The sequence below is a fragment of the Beta vulgaris genome, chromosome 1, assembly GCF_026745355.1.
Source record: "Beta vulgaris subsp. vulgaris cultivar EL10 chromosome 1, EL10.2, whole genome shotgun sequence".
NCBI classification, from domain to species: Eukaryota; Viridiplantae; Streptophyta; class Magnoliopsida; order Caryophyllales; family Amaranthaceae; genus Beta; species Beta vulgaris.
Window position 1 is genome coordinate 11,455,129 of NC_079202.1, and position 21,239 is coordinate 11,476,367.

General features: G+C 32.3%; 1 long non-coding RNA gene across 1 annotated transcript; it reads left to right on the forward strand.

Annotated features, from left to right (window-relative positions):
• Positions 1–6,195: 6,195 nt before the first annotated feature.
• On the forward strand, positions 6,196–20,922 carry LOC125498284 (uncharacterized). The gene is made up of 3 exons (XR_007275165.2): positions 6,196–6,404; positions 6,504–6,586; positions 20,709–20,922. It is a non-coding gene; the product is annotated as an uncharacterized LOC125498284 (long non-coding RNA).
• Positions 20,923–21,239: the final 317 nt, after the last annotated feature.

A 21,239-nucleotide genomic window follows, 5' to 3' on the forward strand; every position in this document is an offset into this window, starting at 1 on the left:
ATACTCATGGTCATACATAGCGAGTTTATCACATTAAAACAATTTCATTATCTAAGTGGACTTCTTCAAGGTATTCTTAACTCACTTTGATTTATGTAGTTAAACACACACACTATTTACTTTAGTGAATCACTAGTCAAGTAGTCCGACTTTATCATCTTATGTCATTTATAGTTATCAAATTAAAATACTTTATTAACACATCTTTATCTAATCCATATTAATAAAACTAATCATTAATAACTAAATTGCCACAATCTACAATTAATTATACGTTAACCACTAATCTCACTAAATTAAGGATTTCGTTAAATTAAGTTAAGGACTTAAAGTTGACATCTTTCTCCAAATTATCAAAACCACACTTAAGATGATCACTCATCTCTAAGACTTACCTCAATTTGGGCTTCCAATCACAACGAACAAACATTTTACCATGAATGAACAAAGACAACACTTTCATATTGAACCTTCAATTCACAACGATTGATTCAACATCACTATAATCATACCATATAACCAACCATCCTAATCCATGAATTTCACAAGCCAACCAACACAAACATCACAAGTATTTCACAAACCAATAGAAACAATTCAACAACAGTCATCTCACACTCAACCATCAATTCATAATCATTAACCGAATTGTATTCTAAACTATAAATAAGATCAACCCAATCATATATAGAGGTTAAAAGGATTAGTATCGTCAAGAGGGGGGGAGAACTCAACCACCAGCGCCACGACGGCAGGAGTGCAGCAGCAACACGGCACCAACGCCGCCACAATAACAGCGGCGACAAACAACAACGGCAGCAGCAATCAACCGACAACAGCTACGCGAGCAGGGGAGGGAAAAACCGAACAGTGACGGCACCACGACCACAACCAGCACCAGCACGACAACGTGCGGTGGTGGCGGAGCACCACCGAACAACACCGTCGCGAGCGCAGCACAACCTCGAACAAAAAGCACGACGAGGAGAGAGAGAGCTTCGAGGGAGGAGAGAAAACTCGAATTATAGCGTCGGCGAACGGAGATCAAACTCCGACGAGCAACAAGAACGCCGGCGAACAGAACAGGCGAACAGAGGAGAGAGACACGAATGGGGTTGGGGTTTGGGTTTTCGGTTTTGTCGAGCAAAAGAACAGAGGATAGGGATTTAGTTTTGAGTTTGGAAGTTTGGGGTTTATGATTCATTAAACCGACAAAAGGAAATATGATAAGGGTTTGGTTTCCAATTGGTAAACGGCAAGGATAAGACCAAAACAATAAACAAAACCGACTTATTTTGTCAAATACCACTCTACTAATGCACAAACCAAAATATAATAATAATAATAATATAATAATAATAATAATAATAATTAATAATAAATAATAATAATAATAATAATATATATAATAATAATAATAATATAATAAATAATAATATATTACAACACGACAAAAATAATTCATACTCCAACTCAAATAAAATAAAAGTTTTTGGAATCTAATTAATTTAATAAATATAATTAACGTTTAAATAAACGCTCTTAAAAACCAGGGCTATTACAATATATGAGATCATGTTTGGGCAATTAATTAGGTTCAAATAAATATCCTAAAAGATAAATGAACATGAAGATTGACACGATTTCTTATTAAAAAAAAGTGAGGGTCAAAATTGAAAACGTAACACTCTTACATTTAGGGCTATTTTAAAATAATTATAGTTATCCCTGGACCCTAATATATATTTAGGTACATAGTAGATGAATCTTCTTTTTGTTATAAAATAATTATATTTATCTCTGAACCCTAACTTATATTTAGGTACAAAGTGGATAAATCTTCTTTGTGATCCATACTATTATTTAAAGTAAAATCCTAAATCCTAAGTGGCAAACTCATGTTCAACGAATAATTCTAGAGCTTCACAAATACATCATATGTATAAATCGTTGTGCCCATCATGTTTTTTATTTTGTTGTTTCTCATGAATTTTTTTTGGCTATTGGTCATAATGTACAAAAGTTAGAGGAGATAATCAATACAAAAAGTTGTCAATAATGTCGTATAAGCTATTGGTCATATCATAAAATACTTAAAAAAAAAGATTTTGGTGCAACTTTTATTAGAAAACTTGAACTGTTTGACATTATATTCAACAATATTACCTCACCTATATGCACATCTACGTCTATAATATTGAATCCTTATACTTGATAGCGGCTTCCCAAAATATATTCTATATAATAATAATCAGGATCATATAGGTTTTTTTATAGTCGATGTATATCATATATAGTTATATTATTTGATTAAAAATTTCATCACAATAGTTTCTTTTTTTTTCATTAATCCTGAATTTTAATATTGTAATGTTAGGTTTTGATCATTGTTATTCCTGGATCCAACACTGTTGGTAGGTGATTTAGGTAATTAATCTAAATGTTAGACTTGCATTTCTAACTTTTGTTTAGGAAATATAGAAGGGTTTAAGCTTAGCACTTTTGACAGCTCAAGACACGAATGAGAGTAAGAAAGAACAAATGGCCGAATTTAGTAAACGAAAACATGGATTGGGTTTGGGCTTTAGTAAAGTGATGTAGTTTAATAATATGGTCCTATTAAGCTCAAATACTTAAAAAGTGGATCATTAAAACCCAAAACAATTTTAAGCAAATTTAGAAAACTCATTTCATAGATAATTACGACTATGATTGCAAAACTAAATCTATATTTAAGAAGAAGTCCGTATTTCTCATAATATTTCAAAAAGATATATATTATCACATTATTGATCTCATAAAATACAATTAGCCAAAATAAAAATTGCTTGAAATTTGGGCTATCACATTATATATAAGGCATTGATTCAGATATTACAATTGTATAAATCTCCGCACTATTCGGTGAATTATTCATATTTTGTTGATTCATTATCTTCCCATTCCAGAAAATTTATGTATCAACATTTCATGTTTTATTTCTTTTTTCTCTTTACATTCTCATTCCATAAAGTAAGTATAAAATTGAAGGGGGTGAAAAGCAACCTTTAGAATCTATGTTATCTTTTTTTCTACAAGAACGATAAGTTGCAAAAATCTTCAAACTATATTTTTAAAGATAAGTTAAACAGTAAAAAAACTCAAAATAAATATTTGTTAACTTAGGCAAATAAAAATGATAATATAGTGGCCTGAGGCGGTGAAACAGGATGCTGCATGAGGGCAACTAGAGAGAGGGGGGGTGGGGGGAAGGGGAAGAGTAGGACTGTCGAAAGCGGGTGTATCGTTGAGTGCCGGTGGTGGTTTGAGACTTTGAGTTATGATTTTATCTAGGCCTTTAAGAAAAAGCAGTAGGCGGAGCAAAGATTTAATCAACTTTTTCTTTTAAAAATAAAATCGTAAATCACATGATCCACCATGACATTAACTACGTCAACCATAGAACACGTGGCTCATAAGCCAGTTTAAAAATATTTCCAATACACGGTTATAAAACTTTAAATCACAAGCTAATATTCACAAGATAGTTTTAGGAAAAACATTCTAAAATCTTAAATTTATAAAAATAAATTTTTTTCTTGCAATTAGCACGGGTCTAAAATCTAAAATATTTTTATATTTTTTTTATCGTTGTCATCCCATTTAAAGGATTTTAAATTTTAGCATATTAGTTATAATATAGTAGATGTCTTTGAATGATGAATCAAGAGACGTTTGAAAGAACAGGGACAATACAAAAGGAAAAAATATAAATAATAAGATATCGTACAACTTAGGGTCTGTTCTCCCCAGCTTATTTTCAATTCAGTTCAGTTCAGTTCATTTCAACTCCAATCAGTTCAGTTCAATTCAGCTCCATTCTTTTATAACCACTTTGTTAAATATTAATATTATGTTGGTATAATTTATTTTACTAATTACTCTTATTATTATTTAAATATATATCATTACTATTATGTATTATTATTATTATTGTTGTTGTTTCTATATATTATTTTGTTTATTATTGCTTTACTCATTATTACTACTATTATTATTAGGAGGAACATGGTTTCGGTCAAAGTACAAATAAACCAACTTTTTTAGCCCATAAACCAATCAAATCGCGTCAAGACGGTTTATGATGTAATTTTCGCGGTCCAACCCAATCATTATTTTTATTACTAAATATTATTATATTATTAAATCTAATTATTAAAATAGTAATATTAATTTACTTCTTAGATATTATTATTATATATCATCATCAAGTATTAATATATTAATACAAATAATATAAAATAATAATTATTAATTATCATTAATTATTTTATTATTAATTATTAGATTATTAATATTATTTATTTATAACTATCATTTAAAAATATCCAAAATACTATTATTATTATTATTCATTATTATTACTTATTATTATAATTATTATTTAACATTCATATTATTATTGATTAAAATATTTTATATATTTATTACATTCAATTTAATTTAATTTAATTTAATTCAATTCAATTCAATTCAATTCAGTTCAGTTCAGTTCAATTCAGCTCCAATAAGTTCAGTTCAGTTCAGTTCAGCTCCAATAAGTTCAGCTCAGTTCAGCTCCAATAAGTTCAGTTCAGTTCAGTTCAGCTGTTTTATGCCAAAGAGAACAGACCCTTATAGTTACTTTAACCTTTTTTTAGATGCTTGAGAAAAATGTGTGGCTAATTAAGAGTTACATAGAAAAACTGAATATAATGTACGGTCCTATGTCAATCTAAATTAGTGACCCTAATTTTAATTAATTTGCAACAAATATTACCAATCTTTTGTAATTAGCTCGATATCCTTTATCAAATTTCATAAGCAAAATTTTTCCACGAGAACAACTATCTACTTATATAAATCGATCAAACTGGGAACTTGCCACATGAAGCTCTAATTTGTTGGGAGCTGAAAGTTAATAACGGGACAAAGAAAACAAATGAAAAGGTATATTGTATACTGTGTACGTATATTATTTTTCGAGAAGTTATATATATATATATATATATATATATATATATATATATATATATATATATAATATATATATATATATATATATATATATATATATATATATATATATATAGAAGTGAGTTCACATGAGAATGCATACTTATATGAGAAATGAAAATGAATTTTACACGGTATAACTCTTATGAAAAAGTGATGTAACTCCAAAAACAAAACATTTGAAAAAAAAAATAAAAAAAAAACATTTTTTTTTTGAATTCAAATTTTTTTAGAGGGATATAACACGAATGAATAAGTGTTGTAACTCTAAACTAATCGTGTGGTTGAGATTCATTCTCATTTCTCATGTAAGGAGCATTCTCATGTGATCTTGCCTATATATATATATATATAATATATATTATATATATATTATATTATATATATATATATATATATATATATATAGTATTTCATTTACTTTTACCAATTCACATAACATAATTTAAGGAGAAATATCGTTAAATATATGATTCAATATCTTATAGTTTAACTTTTGACGCAATTATTGAATATATGCAATATATTCAGTTTTGTTGGAAATATTTTAAGTCTAAAAGTTAGAGATGAATTCGGGCCTGTTCTCCCCAGCTTATTTTCAGTTCAGTTTAGTTCAGTTCAGTTCAATTCAGTTCAATTCAGTTCAGTTCAATTCAATTCAGTTCAGTTCAGATCAATTCAGTTGAGTTCAGACCAGTTCAGTTCAGTTCAGTTCAGCTCTTGACAATACTTTTACTCTCACATATCACTATTCATTTCAGTTCAGTTCAGTTCAATTCAGTTCAGTTCAGTTCAGTTCAGATCAGTTCAGTTCAGATCATATCAGTTCAGTTCAATTCAGTTCAGTTCATTTCAATTCAGTTCAGTTCAGTTCAGTTCAGTTCAATTCAATTCAGTTCAGTTCAGTTCAGCTGTTTTATGCCGAAGAGAACAAGCCCGAAATAGCATACAATATATTTTTACATGGGTCTAAACGCTAGAGACCTATTTATAACTTGGTTATGAATAATAATCAACTACTTAATAAACAAAACAATTCCCGCACATTATGCACGGTCAAAATGATATTTACTATTAAACTTTTCGTGCATTTTTGCACGGGTAAAAAACTAGTAAACGTTATAATTTATATCTTTCACAAGAGCGTTCTTTTTTTTTTTTTTGGGAAAATAAAAGAAATCAGCTGCGATTTTCTCTCATCAAAATCCCTGAAAAATCTCACCTTCTTCCTTGCTCTGCGTCCATATGACCAGTTCTACTTTCCTCTATCCTTGATTTTCTAAGTTTTGTTTCCATATCTTGAGTTAACTATATATTAATTAATTAGTTGTTTGGGAACACTGACACGTCCATGATTTTTTTCCCTCCAGGTAACTCTATAATTTTTTCAATCTCACGTTATATTTGAGTAAATTTTGAGTTTTTCCTTCATAATATTTTTTATCTATTATGAATGTTTTGTATCGCAGATATTCTCGCATGTGGAATTGAGTTCGTATTTATGAAATCATCTGACATATCTCCATGACGAGTGAATCTGTCTGAAACAGGGGTATGTGCTCTCTTGTTCCTCCTCATACAATTTTCTCTCTTGCTCTTTCTCTGAGTTTTCATGTGAAATTGAGTTCCCTCACAAATAACATACATCCACATTGTAAAAAAAAACTTAACCTATATGCGGAAACTCAATACAAGGAAAGGGATTTGACTGAATGAGACCAATAAGTGGGAGCACAAATTTCATCTTTTTAATAGAGATATTGTGACGCGGATCAAATGGAACAACTTGTTGGCTTTTTATATTGATTGATCACATTGTCTGCAACAGGACATGTTCATAATATGAAAAGGTTGTTAGCAACTATCATACGGTCATTAATATAGAATATAGATCCACTAATTACCGATTCTAAAATTTCAATGAAAGTCCTATATCCATGAAGCAAAAAGTAAAATTTGCGTGTATCACCGTATATTACAAGTTATCAAGATACAAGTATTTGAAGTATAGTACTGTAAAAAGATGAAGCTTATGTTCTAGCTTACTGATAGCTACTTTTACTAAGGGATGCTTTGTGGTTTTCAATTAATTTCTCAAGAATTTATGACTTTATGCATTGTATACTTCTTAGCACAATCCCCTTCAATATCAATAAACAAAAAAAAATGACTTTCTTATAGGGTATTGTATTATTCAGAATCTTGATTTTTTTATGAGCTCAATTTCTCTGCTTTTGTTCATGTCTTGTATAGCCATGTAGTTTTTTCTTCAATATTAAACTTTCTTTTTGTGTATATTTGATTGAATCTACTTGTCCACTGTATGGGTATGTTTGATTAGGTAGAGTAGGAAGTTTTAACTAGAGCTCAAATTGTTAAAAAGTGAATTGTAACCCTGTGTGACCTTTCATTGTTAACAGTGAATTATAACCCTGTGTGAGTATGTGACCTTTCAGTTATGGTGGTCTTTGTTTCATTGTCATTTCTGATAGATATGACATTATGTAAATGGACAGATGGCCGACTATAATGGACACCATATACTCATTGTGTTTTTTTGACAACGAGAAAATTTACATTAATTAAAAATAGGATTACATCATAAGGATAGTACATCCATTCTAAAAACAAAGAAACCAAATTGAGCATCAAAAGTTCAGGGTGCGTTAGTTTTTTCTCCATAATTTCTATAAGTCATATAATTTTCAAAAACAATAACATAATAATTAGTGGAATATAATACATGTATTGTTTAGTTTTGTAGGAAAATGACGTTATAAGGTCAACATAGGAGTATCAACTCAACTCTTTAAGCTAAATGAAAAATATTATTGAAGATTCGGTGAAACTAGAGTAGGAAGCTTTTTACAAGAAATGAATAGAAATGAAATTATTCATGACTGTGTAGCTTAATTTTCATTCGCCAATTTTAACAAAAGTAACAAGAAAGAAATTTTTTTTTGGTTCTTGTGTGCTTGATAAAGTATATAATATGGGAATTATAACATTGCATAATCAAAATATTCTAGCGTTTTAAATTTCTCTCTATTTGTCTTCTGAAGCATGATGGTTTTTGCTTTTTTCAATAATTTTTCTTTGTTCCCAGTAATAATGTTGCTATTATTTGATTTGGTAATTAATATTTTATGTTCTTCATGGTTACGTTTGATATTAATTTAAATGACTTCATCTAGTACAAATGATGAACGAAAGAGGGTTTTAAGTGGAGTGTTAAGGACATTATCATCTTGTGTGAAGTATGCTTTCAATTTATTAAAAATAATGGTGGTTTACAATGTTTCAAGTGGAAGGAAATCCAGGTATATGTGGGAAAAAAAATTGGACATCCATTTAATAATGTGAATAGTTACAAGCATAAATATGATGCAATAATTAGAAGAGATAGGCGTAATAATTGGAGTAAATGAAAATCGTCAGAAGGTGCGTGAGATCCAAATTCTGCAAAAACCGATGCATCAAATGAGTGGTGGCAAAGAAAAATCAATGTGTGTTATTGTTTCTTCTCCTTAATTAATGATTATTAGTCATATAATTTTCAGCAACACCAGGATAAAAATTAGTGGAGTTTAATATAAATATTGTTTATATTTGTAGGAAAATTTAGACATTAAAAAGTTTCGACATAAGTGTGTCAACTCAACTCTTAAAACTGATTAAGGGCAAGTTGTTTGGAGATTCATATACAATGGGAGAGAATGTTTTTGTACCCTCATTGAACCACATTAAGGACCTTACAGTAGAAAATGGAAACTCTAAGGAAGAGTTTGTTGAAAGTCGTCGAGCTGATTATTATTTCGCCTTCACTAATTACTTCAGAAATACCACATTGGTTACGTGAAGTTGCACCATTTCTTGCTTGTTTCACAAAATTTTGAAAAAAGTTCCCTTCTAATAATTTATTTGTAAATTGGCTAATTTGGAAGTAATTATCAAACTCCACAGACTTTCAACAAACTCTTCCTTAGTAATTTAATTTTCTACTGTGAGGTCTTCATGTGGTCCATTGAGGGTACATAAACATTTTCTCCCGTTGCATATGAATCTCCAAACAATTTTTCCTGATTAGTCTTAAGAGTTGAGTTGACACCTCTATGTCGAAACTTTTTAATGTCTGGATTTTCCTACAAAAATACACAATACTTATATTAAATTACACTAATTATTATCCTAGTGGTGTTGAAAATCATATGACTAATAATCATTATGGAGACAAAACAATAACACACCTTGAATTTTCTTTGACACCACAAATATGATGCATCAAATTATTCCAAAACTTGGATCCTACCTAAAACCAGCTTCGAACGATTTTAATCTATTCTAATTACGCTAGTCTCGTCCATTGTATCATATTTTATGCTTGGGACTATTCAAATTATTTAATGGACGTCACATTTTTCCATATATATGTGTGAAGTATGCTTCCACTTGAAATATTGTGAACGACTATTATTTTTAATAAATTGAAGGTATACTTCACACAGGATAATAGTCTCCTTATCACTCTATTTAAAAATCTCTTTCGTTTGTACTTTGTTACTAGATGAAGCCATCTAATTAAGTAGCTCACATAACTATGAAGAACATAAAAACTTAATTACCAAGCTAATTAATAGCAACAATAATATTGAGAATAAATAAAAATTATTAAAGAGAACAAGGACCATCATGCGTCAAAATACAAATGGATAGAAATCTAAAAGCTTGGATAATTTAATTATGAAATGTTAGAGTTCTCATATTCTACTTTATTAAGCACATATAAACTAAACAAATTAAAAAAAAAAAGTATCATCCTTGTTACTTTCGTCTAATTGGAAAATGGAAATTGAGCTACAGAATCACGAATAACTTCATTTCTTGTACTCTAATTTCACGAATCTCAAAATAATATTTCCCATTTAGTTTAAACCTTTGGACATCGACATTTTCCACAAAAATAAAAACTCCTTGTGTTGTAATATTATATTCCACTAATTATTATATTGCTGTTTTTGAAAATTAGATGACTAATAGAAATTATGGAAAAAGAAAAAACACATCCTAATTTTTACGGTTTTTTCACCAAATACCCCTGACAAAAAAATTTATTCACCAAATACCCCATCTTTTTCAAAATTAACCAGATATCCCTAACTTTTAAAAAAATTCACCAGATACCCCAAATTTTTTAAAAAAATGACAAATAATGCCCTTAATGACTAACGGCGGTTAACTCCGTTAGTCATTAGTGTTAATTAACCCTAAAAAACTCTAATTAACTTTAAAAAAATCCTAAAAACCTTACTAACCTAACCCCCTCTCTCTCTCCCCTAACCCATCACCCCCCCAACAACCCCAGCCCCACCACCCAGCCCCCTCCCTTCCCGCCGTCGCGGCCGCCCCACCCCTCCCCTTACCCACCAGTCGTGCCGCCCTACCCTCCCCTTCCCCCGTAATCGTCGCGTAACTAGGGATGACAATTGGGCGGGGCAGGTGCGGAGGATGGTACCCCCACACCCGCACCCATATTAAATTATCATCCCCATCCCCTCCCCACCACCCATTGCGGGGGAAGATTCCATCCCCATCCCCGCCCCACCACCCATTGCGGGGGGAAATCCTAGACCCACCCCCGCACCTGCGTCGTACCCAAATCATACTCACTTCATCCCCGCAAAAAATCCACCAAAAAATTTGCCATAAGCCCATTGTAGTTGTCTACTTCACAAAATCACAATATAATATAGTAAAATAAAAGTTAAAATACATTAACAAAGACAAATGTTTTATTACGTTTCAAAAGTGTCTTCGAATACATTAGTAATATTCGAATACATTAGTAATATATGTATATAAATAGAGTTTTAATAATAAATATGCGGGGCGGGTGTGGGGCGGGGCGGGCGGGTGTAACATAAAATCCACACCCGCTCCACCACCCATTGCGGGTACAATTTTAATCCCCATCCCCGCCCTATCCCCACCAAACCTAGACCCATCCCCGCCCCAATTTGGCGGGGATGGGGCGGGTCTCCTACTTGACCCGCCCCATTGTCATCCCTACGCGCAACCCCCCCCCTCCCCGTCCCTTCGCGCCTAAGCCGGTCGTCTTCATCGTATTACTGTCAACCTCTCTCGTCTTCCACCGGAGAGTCTATATTCTCCGACAGTTCATACCGCGCTTAAAGGAATCTCCGTCGACCTTTGTGTTGTTCTCTTCAAGATTGAATTGTTGGAATTGGTGACGAGTTCGCTGGCTCTGACAAGTTTGGCGGTGGTCATCCATGGCGAACACATCTATACGAATTGTTTGGGTTTGCGTCAATTTCATCACCTTCAACAGCGAATATGGGGTTGCCTTTGGATTTGCCTTCAACAGCAAAGTCTAAAATTCCGGTTAACCTGACGATGATCTTCAAATCTGGGGTTGGTGGCTGCGCGGGGACGGGTAGGGGTGGGTCTGGTGTGTTAGTGGCTGCGCGGGGACGGGTAGGTGGTGGGTCTGGTGTGTTGGTGGCTGGGGGGGAAGGGTAGGGGTGGGTCTGGTGTGTTGGTGGCTGCGGGGGGGGGGGTAGGGGTGGGTCTGGTGTGTTGGTGGCTGCGGGGGAGGGGTAGGGGTGGGTCTGGTGTGTTGGTGGCTGCGGGGGAGGGGTAGAGGGTGGGTCTGGTGTTGGTGTTTGCGGGGAGGGGGCTGGTGTTGATGGCTGAAAGGGAGGGGGCTGGTGGGGCCGGGGTTGGTGGTGGGGTGGGGGCTGGGGGCTGGTGGGACTGGGGTTGTTAGGGGGGTGGAGGGTTGGTGGGTTAGGGGAGAGAGGGGTAGGGTTAGGGTTAATTAGGGTTAATTAGGTTGATTTCGGGCAAACTTGTAAATAAATACTAACGGTGACTAACGTCCGTCAACCTTTGGGGTATCTGGTGAATGTTTTTAAAATTTAGGGGTATCTGGTGAATTTTGAAAAAAGTTGGGGTATTTGGTGAATAATTTTTTTTGTGAGGGGTATTTGGTAAAAAAACTGTAATTTTTATTTTTCCACCATTCATCAAAAACATTAATTTTTTCATAATTTGGATCACAATCGAGACCTACAATTTTAGTTTATGCCAATGTTTTTTCGTTGCATCATATTTATGTTTGCAGCTACTCAAATTATTTAATGGATGTCAAAAAAAAAATTCACATCTATTTGAATTTTTTTCCACTTGAAACATGTTGAACAACCATTATTGTTGATAAATTGAAGACACGCTTCATATGGAATGATAATGTCCTTATAACTCCACTCAAAAACCTCTACTTATCCCCTTCTTTGTTACTAGATGAAGTCATTTAACATAACTACCGAGCAAATAAAATCCAATTAGTGACTTTCTTGCAGGAACGAATAACATAAAGGTGAACAGTACATAACTACATCAAAGTTGTATTAAGATAAGAAAACAAGTATAATATTATATACATAGGTTAGTGCAAATTCAGGCTACTTTATGAAATAAATTCAGAAAAATCGCCACTTTTTAATCAAAGTTCAAGACATAACATGATTAGTAATCACAAACTACTTTATGAGATTAATTTTTTGGTCATGTTCCAACATTCCAATACAGAAATTAAAAGACTGGAAAAGTAAAGAAGCAAAAGAAATCAAATGTCTTGCTTTTTTCTCCTCATTTGTATATGGTTCTAATGATAGGAGTGAGAGGGAGGCATTATGGGTTGATCTTGGAAGGGTTAAGCCTCAAGCTTTTTGGCTGGTTGTAGGCGTTTTTTTATTCACTTTCGTGATGTAAGCGCCTATTTGACTATCTTATTAAAGAGTTCTATTGAAAAATATTTTGGAAGTCGCCAACAAGTCCTTAAAGGAAGACTAATAAACCTAATTGGATATTAGAAAATCTTATCGAAAACTTTGGAATTTATCGAATGTAAATTTATTTGTCATGACTCCATGAATGGCAACAAATCGAAATCGAGTGAGGGTACGAACATGATCAAGAATCACGTTCACCCATGATTCATAACAATTGGGAAAAAAAAATTGGAATGTGGTCTTATTATGTTGTTGCACTATTAAGTGAAGTAGCCTTATATGCCGACGATACGTGCGAAATCGTTATTGGAATTAAATTAGTTGTGTAATTACATCTTGTATGAACTTATAGAATAGAGATTATTTACAAAATTTATCAAAGGGACAAAAATATTCATAATGTAATGATATAATAACAAAGATGTAAATGAAATCTCTAGTGTTTCAACTACAAATGACAATAGTAGTATGAACAATTGTGATACGCGAAGAGAATGATGACATTGCAATTCCTACATTATTCTACAATTTAGTTGCTTTTAACTGGTTTCATGTCCATGTCAATCATACTGATATGGTATTCGCTACTTTTACTAACCATTTATCTGGATCAATATTATGCTTAGCTAGAATGAAGCTAAATTTAATTATACATTTTTATTATGTTAAGATGCAATGGTGTCACTTCTATATGCTTCACCAATTGAGTCAGAGGGAGGAAACTCGGTTAAAAGAGATTTGGCGATAATGGATAAAATATAAGTATATTCTAATTAAAATAATTCTTATTTATATACCATCTCTATAGTCATTTTAACACAAAATGTTCCTAACACTTTTGAATTTCATAGTCGCAATTGGATAATTATAAAGTTAACTCTTTGGAATGAATTTGTGCACATACTTCGAGATGAGCATCTTAACACTGAATCTAACTTTTGTCCAATTCTTTTTGCATGTGGTCTACGTGTAAAGAGCTTACGTGTACACTATTGAACTACATGAATTATTAAATTTGCATTTGATTTTCATATTTTAAAGTGTGATGTTAATATGTGATAGTGGTTTTCTGTATTTCGTAAAACTTCGATCGCACATATCTTACAACAGGATTTTACTCCAAGACTTATGTTAACAAAGTAAATGACTTAACTACTTCCTTATCTAAATGGTATGCACAAGATAATTATATTAATATGTATCCAAATTTACTATCTTTTATTGAATAATTTTATCTACATTTATTGGTATGAATCCGATAAATTAGCGGAAAAAAGGGTTGCCTTGTTCCGCTCAACTCCTTTCTCCCTACAATCATACATTGATATTTCGAATGCTTCTCGGTTCCGATTAGCTACCTTTCATTTCGTGTAATTACATCTTGTATGAACTTATAGAATAGAGATTATTTAGAAAATTTATCAAAGGGACAAAAATATTCATAATGTAATGATATAATAACAAAGATAGTAAATGAAATCTCTAGTGTTTCAACTACATAATTTGCTTTCATGGTGCTTGGTTAACCATATGCACTCTTCATCCCAGTCGACCTGCAACACATAATTAACATTATAAGAATGATATGTATTGAACTCTTGCATGGGTGGAGGTAAGTTCCAAGTGAAGGCTTTGTACCCAAGTTTTGTGAATAATGTTTTAATGACTCGGGCGCGTCCATTTAGCTGCATTAACGCAAACAATTATACATTTATTTTATAGGGATAGATATGGGCTTCGAAAATCTGCAGTCTATTTAAATGCAATGCGAGCTAGTTTGTAATAGATGGAGAATCTGTTGCACTATTAATTTTATGTCTGTAGCTAGGCATTCCTAAATGAGTTGTGAAAGCATTGTGACTTTTAAATATTGTAAGTTGAACTAACAATCTGTTAATAAAATAAGAGATAAGTTTATCAGAGTAAATAAATATTAGTTGTTTGATGATAGAGATCATATGAGATTGAGAATTATGCCTTACTCCTTGGCAAAAAAACACCTTTTTTAGACAATAAGGACATGCTTCATATATGAGATTGTCAACATGATCATGATGATACGTAGTGACAATAACTCGACAAATGATTCAATGTTATGTATTTATGCGTAGGGTTATCTTAATTTTTTTGAAAAGAAGAGTAATTACTTTTCTCACGAAATAAAAGGTAGCTAATCGGATCTGAGGAGCATTCGAAATATCAATGTATGATTGTAGGGAGAAAGGAGTTGAGCGGAACAAAGCAACCCTTTTTTCCGCTAATTTATCGGATTCATACCAATAAATGTAGATAAAATTATTCAATAAAAGATAGTAAATTTGGATACATATTAATATAATTATCTTGTGCATACCATGTAGATAAGGAAGTAGTTAAGTCATTTACTTTGTTAACATAAATCTTGGAGTAAAATCCTGTTGTAAGATATGTCCGACCGAAGTTTTACGAAACACAGAAAACCACTATCACATATTAACATCACACTTTAAAATATGAAAATCAAATGCAAATGTTAATAATTCATGTAGTTCAATAGTGTACTACGGAAGTTCTTTACATGTAGACCACATGCAAAAAGAATTGGACAAAAGTTAGATTTAGTGTTAAGATGCTCATCTCGAAGTATGTGCACAAATTCATTTCAAAGGGTTAACTTTATAATTATCCAATTGCGAGCATGAAACTCAAAAGGGTTAGGAACATTTTGTGTTAAAATGAATATAGAGATGGTATATAAATAAGAATTATTTTAATTAGAATATACTTGTATTTTATCCATTATCGCCAAAACTCTTTTAACCGAGTTTCCTCCATCTGACTCAATTGGTGAAGCATATAAAAGTGACACCATTGCATCTTAACATAATAAAAATTTATAATTAAAGTTAGCTTCATTCTAGCTAAGCATAATATTAATTTGATCTAGATAGATGGTTAGTAAAAGTAGCGAATACCATATCAGTATGATTGACATGGACATGATCTAGATAGATGGTTACTACTATTGTCATTTGTTTCCAGTTTGGTACATTCTTATTGTTCTCATCGGGGTGCACTACTTGTATCCCATGGAGTACATAAAAAAAATCACTCATGAAATCTTCCCAGGAAGTTTTCAATATGAGGCGAGATTATATTGCATTGTATGCACTCACGCTATCATTAAAAACAAAATGAAAGTTGCTAAGAGTGTCTTGTACCATTGTGAAATAAATTAGTAAACATTATTTAAAGTTTTCTTTTACCTCGACATCAACGAAAAACATTTTTCATATTTGCTTAGCTGTTCAACGGTGATTGCAATTGAATACGTAGTCGTTACGAACCAATCGAGCCCTAACAATATATCGCCGTACCCTACAAGGATATAAATGCATAAAGGGTGGATAATGGAACTTCATCATGAACAAATATGTTAGAGATAGAAATGTAGTTACATACACTACAAAAAAAATTGGCTATAGAGGCACATCATTTGGCCGACTTGCCTCTAAAACCCCCTTTTACCATCACATAAACATTGTTGCCTCTAATTATATGGTTTTTAGTGTCAAGTATATTCTGGTGCCTCTAAAGATACATTTTAGCATCAGACGAATGTTGGTTGCCTCTACAACCATGTTTTTAGCATCACATGAATATTGGTTGTCTCTAAATCCATATTTTTAGCATCACATGAATTTAATTGTCTCTAAAGCCATTTTTTTTAGCATCAACTGTAGTTAGTTGTCTCTAAAGCCATGTATTTAGCGTCACATGACTTTAGTTGTCTCTAAAGCCATTTTTTCAGCATCAACTGTAGTTAGTTGTCTCTAAAGCCATGTATTTAGCGTCACATGAATTTAGTTGTCTCTAAAGCCATTTTTTCAGCATCAACTGTAGTTAGTTGTCTCTAAAGCCATGTATTTAGCGTCACATGAATTTAGTTGTCTCTAAAGTCATTTTTTCAGCATCAACTGTAGTTAGTTGTCTATAAAGCCATGTATTTAACATTACATGAATTTAGTTGTCTCGATAGCCATTTTTTTCAGCATCACATAGATTATTGTTGCATCTAAAGATATTTTTTAGTGTCACTTGAATTGTCGTTAGTGGTGTCAAAAACAGATCTGACTGCTAGGTAACCTGATTGACTAGATTTGAATCTGGTTCGACCTGTGAGGGTCAGTCTCTAGACCTGATCGAAACCTAACCTGGGATTACCCAGACCTGACCGTAGTGGTGTCAGAAACAGACCTGTGAGGGTCAGTCCTCAAACCTGACCGAAACCTAACCTGGGATTACCCAAACCTGACCGACACCTGGCAAGATTAGATGTTGACCTGACCAGACATACCTGCATTCAAACTCAAACCCGACGATACTCAACCAGATATTACTAAAATTTAATTTTTTTATATCTACAAAATCATTTAAATATTAATTATATATTAATATACATTAATATATATAATTATTAAATTAAATTAATAATTAATTATAAATAAGATTAATTTAAGAGTTAACTCCAATTCCTTATAAGTTATAAGCTAACTCCAATTCCTTCAAACAATACTAATATTTCTCAACAATATAATCTATATTCTAATTAAACCCTTTTCCATAAATCATAAAACTGATTTTGTAAGGCTTTTCAATCTTCAATGTTACCAAAAATTCAAGTAATACTAATTAATTGGAATCCAAATCTGAAACTAACCAAACCCTTTAATAAAAAATAAAGAATAAAGAAAACTAAATTAGAATAACTTGTTGTAAAATTATAATATTACAGCCTTAGATATATATTAGTAACGATGCAACAAATGCAAAAATAAATAATTATCATATATATCTGTATCATAATTTCCAAAACTAATTAAACTAAGAGTATATATGACAAATCCTAATTAATGAAAATTAACGTAATTAATTAAACCCAACTAATAAATATTTGTTTTAGTACCACACATTCCTTTTTACATATAGATCATTTTCCTTCTAAATACCGCTCCACTTGCTCTGTTTTGCTGCTCTCCTGAGTTTCACTAATTAACCAAAGGTTGTCCAGCTCGATTAGATCCCAAATCTTCAGGAATTTCACCAAGTTCTCCTGAAAAGCAGATATAGATGTTGATGATTGCCTTAAAAAACAGAAATCAAAAAGTTTCTTCAAAAAATAAGAAGTAAAAGTATATAGATGTTGATGATTGCCTTAAAAAACAGAAATCAAAAAGTTACTTCCAAAAAATAAGAAGAAAACTATTAGACTGTTCCAAGTAGAATTCATATGAAGGCAAGGTAGTTTTGATATATTATTAATATATGTTGACTTCTAAGGTGGAATAACAGATGAAGGCAAGGTAGTTTTGATATGTTGAGATGGTAGAGATATGTCATGGAGTGATATCGAGGTTTGTAAAGTAAAATATACACATAAGATCACGCTAATCCAATGAAAGTATGAAGAGAACATAACGAAGGTAAAAAAGAAGAAGATGACATATGATTCATATGTACGTAAACTCTAATTATAAGGGGAGCAAACAAAATCTACAGACACCCTCAATTATACAAGATCAACTTGCTCCTTAGCTAGTCAATGATGGAAGAAACAACTTAAATAAGAGCTTCTGATCATATATCTATGCTGGTCTCTTTGGTTTATTTCGACGTAAGACTAACATCAACTTCGCATATAAGAATATAGAGATTCCTTATTAGGACATTAATGAGAGGAAAAAGGAAATTGGTGCCATTATAAGAATATCCAATCCGTTTCGTAGCTATTGTCTCTAGAAAATTGGTTAGCAAAGCTAACTAACCAAATAGGTCAAAGCTGCAACTTACTCCACTTGCCAAAATGTATCTTCTACATTTTAAAAGCCAACATCCACAGGAAAAAAAAATGTTCATTTTTCTCTAATATGACTTAGACACTTAGATTTCACTTCACTTCTTTATCATCTGTCAGAATAGTCACCTAAGCAAAGCCAAGACTATGTAAATCTGACCCTAACAACCCCGCTTCAGGTGGCAGCAAGCACAATACCCATGAAGATATTAAAGACTCATGGTGGAAAACAAATGCATCAGCTCAATGACACTGTAAGCATTATGAACCGTCTGAAAGTCTCCTTAGTGATCTTAGATTGATCAATCAATCAGCAACCGAGAGTAACAAACAGTTTATTTTACTTGACAAAGAGCTCCATATGTACATAAATAATACTAAAAAGGCCAGATAAATATAGAATAGTTTCATAACAGAGTAAAATCAGTGTAAGTTCATAACCAATTAGATACCGAGTATCAAACCAAAAACCTTGAGTAAAGATCACAAAAAGAGGCAGATAATATAAGAGCAAAATAATTGCAGGACATGCCAATGTGTTCTATCACTTAGTTCACAACTTCAATACATGTTCCTAACAGATGCAAAAGAAATGAAAAAAAATTACCTAATAGTTAACACTTACCCTGAGCAATATGGTAATTAGAACCCTGCAAATCATATTTCACGGCGATAGCAGGCCACCAGTAGTTGCACACCTCGCGGCGGCTCGCTGAACATCAATGTTGGAGGCAGACGACCGACACCACAAACGCGTAAAACACTAACCACCAACACTTCTACCACCACCACCACAGAACCGCCCTCACCACCATGAACCCGACCACCATAGACACCACCGACACCGCCTTAACCTAACAAAACAAACCACCAAAACTCAAATTCGAACTGTAAAGCCCTAATTCGAGGAGAGGGAAAAACGTTTCTTAATACTTTGAAGACATATTTGATGAAGATAATGAAAGGAGATAGAAGGATGGTGGTGCTACACACTAATTCGAACCCAGATCTGGAATTTTGGGGGTGCTTAAGTAAGGTGGTGTGGTGGTCGAAATTTCTGAAAAATATTTCTGGGCGAATGGTTTTGGGTTTAGTATGAGAGAAATGATAGAAATTTAGGGTTGATTATATCTAATGGTTAGGATAGAAAGAAAGGAGAGATGAGAATTTCTGAAAAAGAAGAAGAAATTGGATCATCTTGGACCATTAGATCAATAAGATTTTTGCTCTTTTACAAATCAAAGGCTAGAAATTAGGATTCATGTATTTGTCTTTTGACCAATGAGATTTGAGAATGACAATGTTTATGGATTGTGACAAAAAAAATTATTGAATAACCAATTAACAATATATTATTATTATTATATTATTATATTATTATTATTTATTATATATTAAATTGTTATTGTTATCCTGTTATTTATTATTATTATTTTGAATCATAATACTTACCATAATCGAGTCATTAAAATTTTATATAAATCCAGTAATTGATCGTATACTCGTAGTTAATATATAATACTCGTTATTATTATCGTTAGTTATACTATTATAGCATATGAAGAGTCGATACTCATTAATAATCATTCACATATTAGCTAGAATGGTTCCAATATTATTTATCGTACTGTCGCTATACTAATTATAATCAATAGATTATTAGATTGGTTTTACAATTATTTTGATATCAATTTATAAAATGATTCAACATATTAGTATTTATATTGTTATTGTTATTGTTAGTATTCCTGTTCTTACTTGTATTACTATTGCTACTATTACTGTTATTATTTGTATTTTTACCTATTATCATTGTCCTTTATGTTTATTAGTATTATATTATTCTCATTACCATCATAGCTATTTACAAACTTATATATCAATCATAATGCTTATAATAATAAATCATTTATAAAAGTTTGGATTGATCGATCGTCTACTCGTTATTATTGTAGTTGGTTATAATATATAATATTAAAACATATGAAGAGTCGTTCTACTTTTTTTACTCATTAAGTGGTTTTACACAGTTGATTATTCATCTTAGCAAAACACAACTCGATATGGGTACAATATCGACTCTAATGATGGCGCAAATAGAGGAAGTCTACTTGGAGTTAAACTTTTCATTGAAGTAAGGAAAGGGTAACATCCTGAACAAAACACCACTATCAAGATCGTGGACACCATTTTACACGACCTGGACTCGGGTAAGTCAGATGTTTTCTTCGCAGTTGTCAATGTCGATGACGTTCCATGCTCATCGAGAACACCCATCTTTCCAAAACACAACTAAGACACATGCAGATAATTTCGTCTACTGTATGGTTAAGCTTGCCGCCTTGGATGAGGGCTAGCTGGTCGGTGACCTCAGTCTTAATGTCGTTTTTGCCAACGCACAACCAGCTAGGGACAAAGTTTGTGCTCCCAAGGAGTCATTCTCTCGTATCAGTACCAGTCTCATCGTTTGAGTTCCTTGTCAATTTGCGACTCTTGTCAACTATGGCGACCAATGTCGTGAACTCCTTGATAAGAGGAGCAAACACATTCCATGCGTGGCA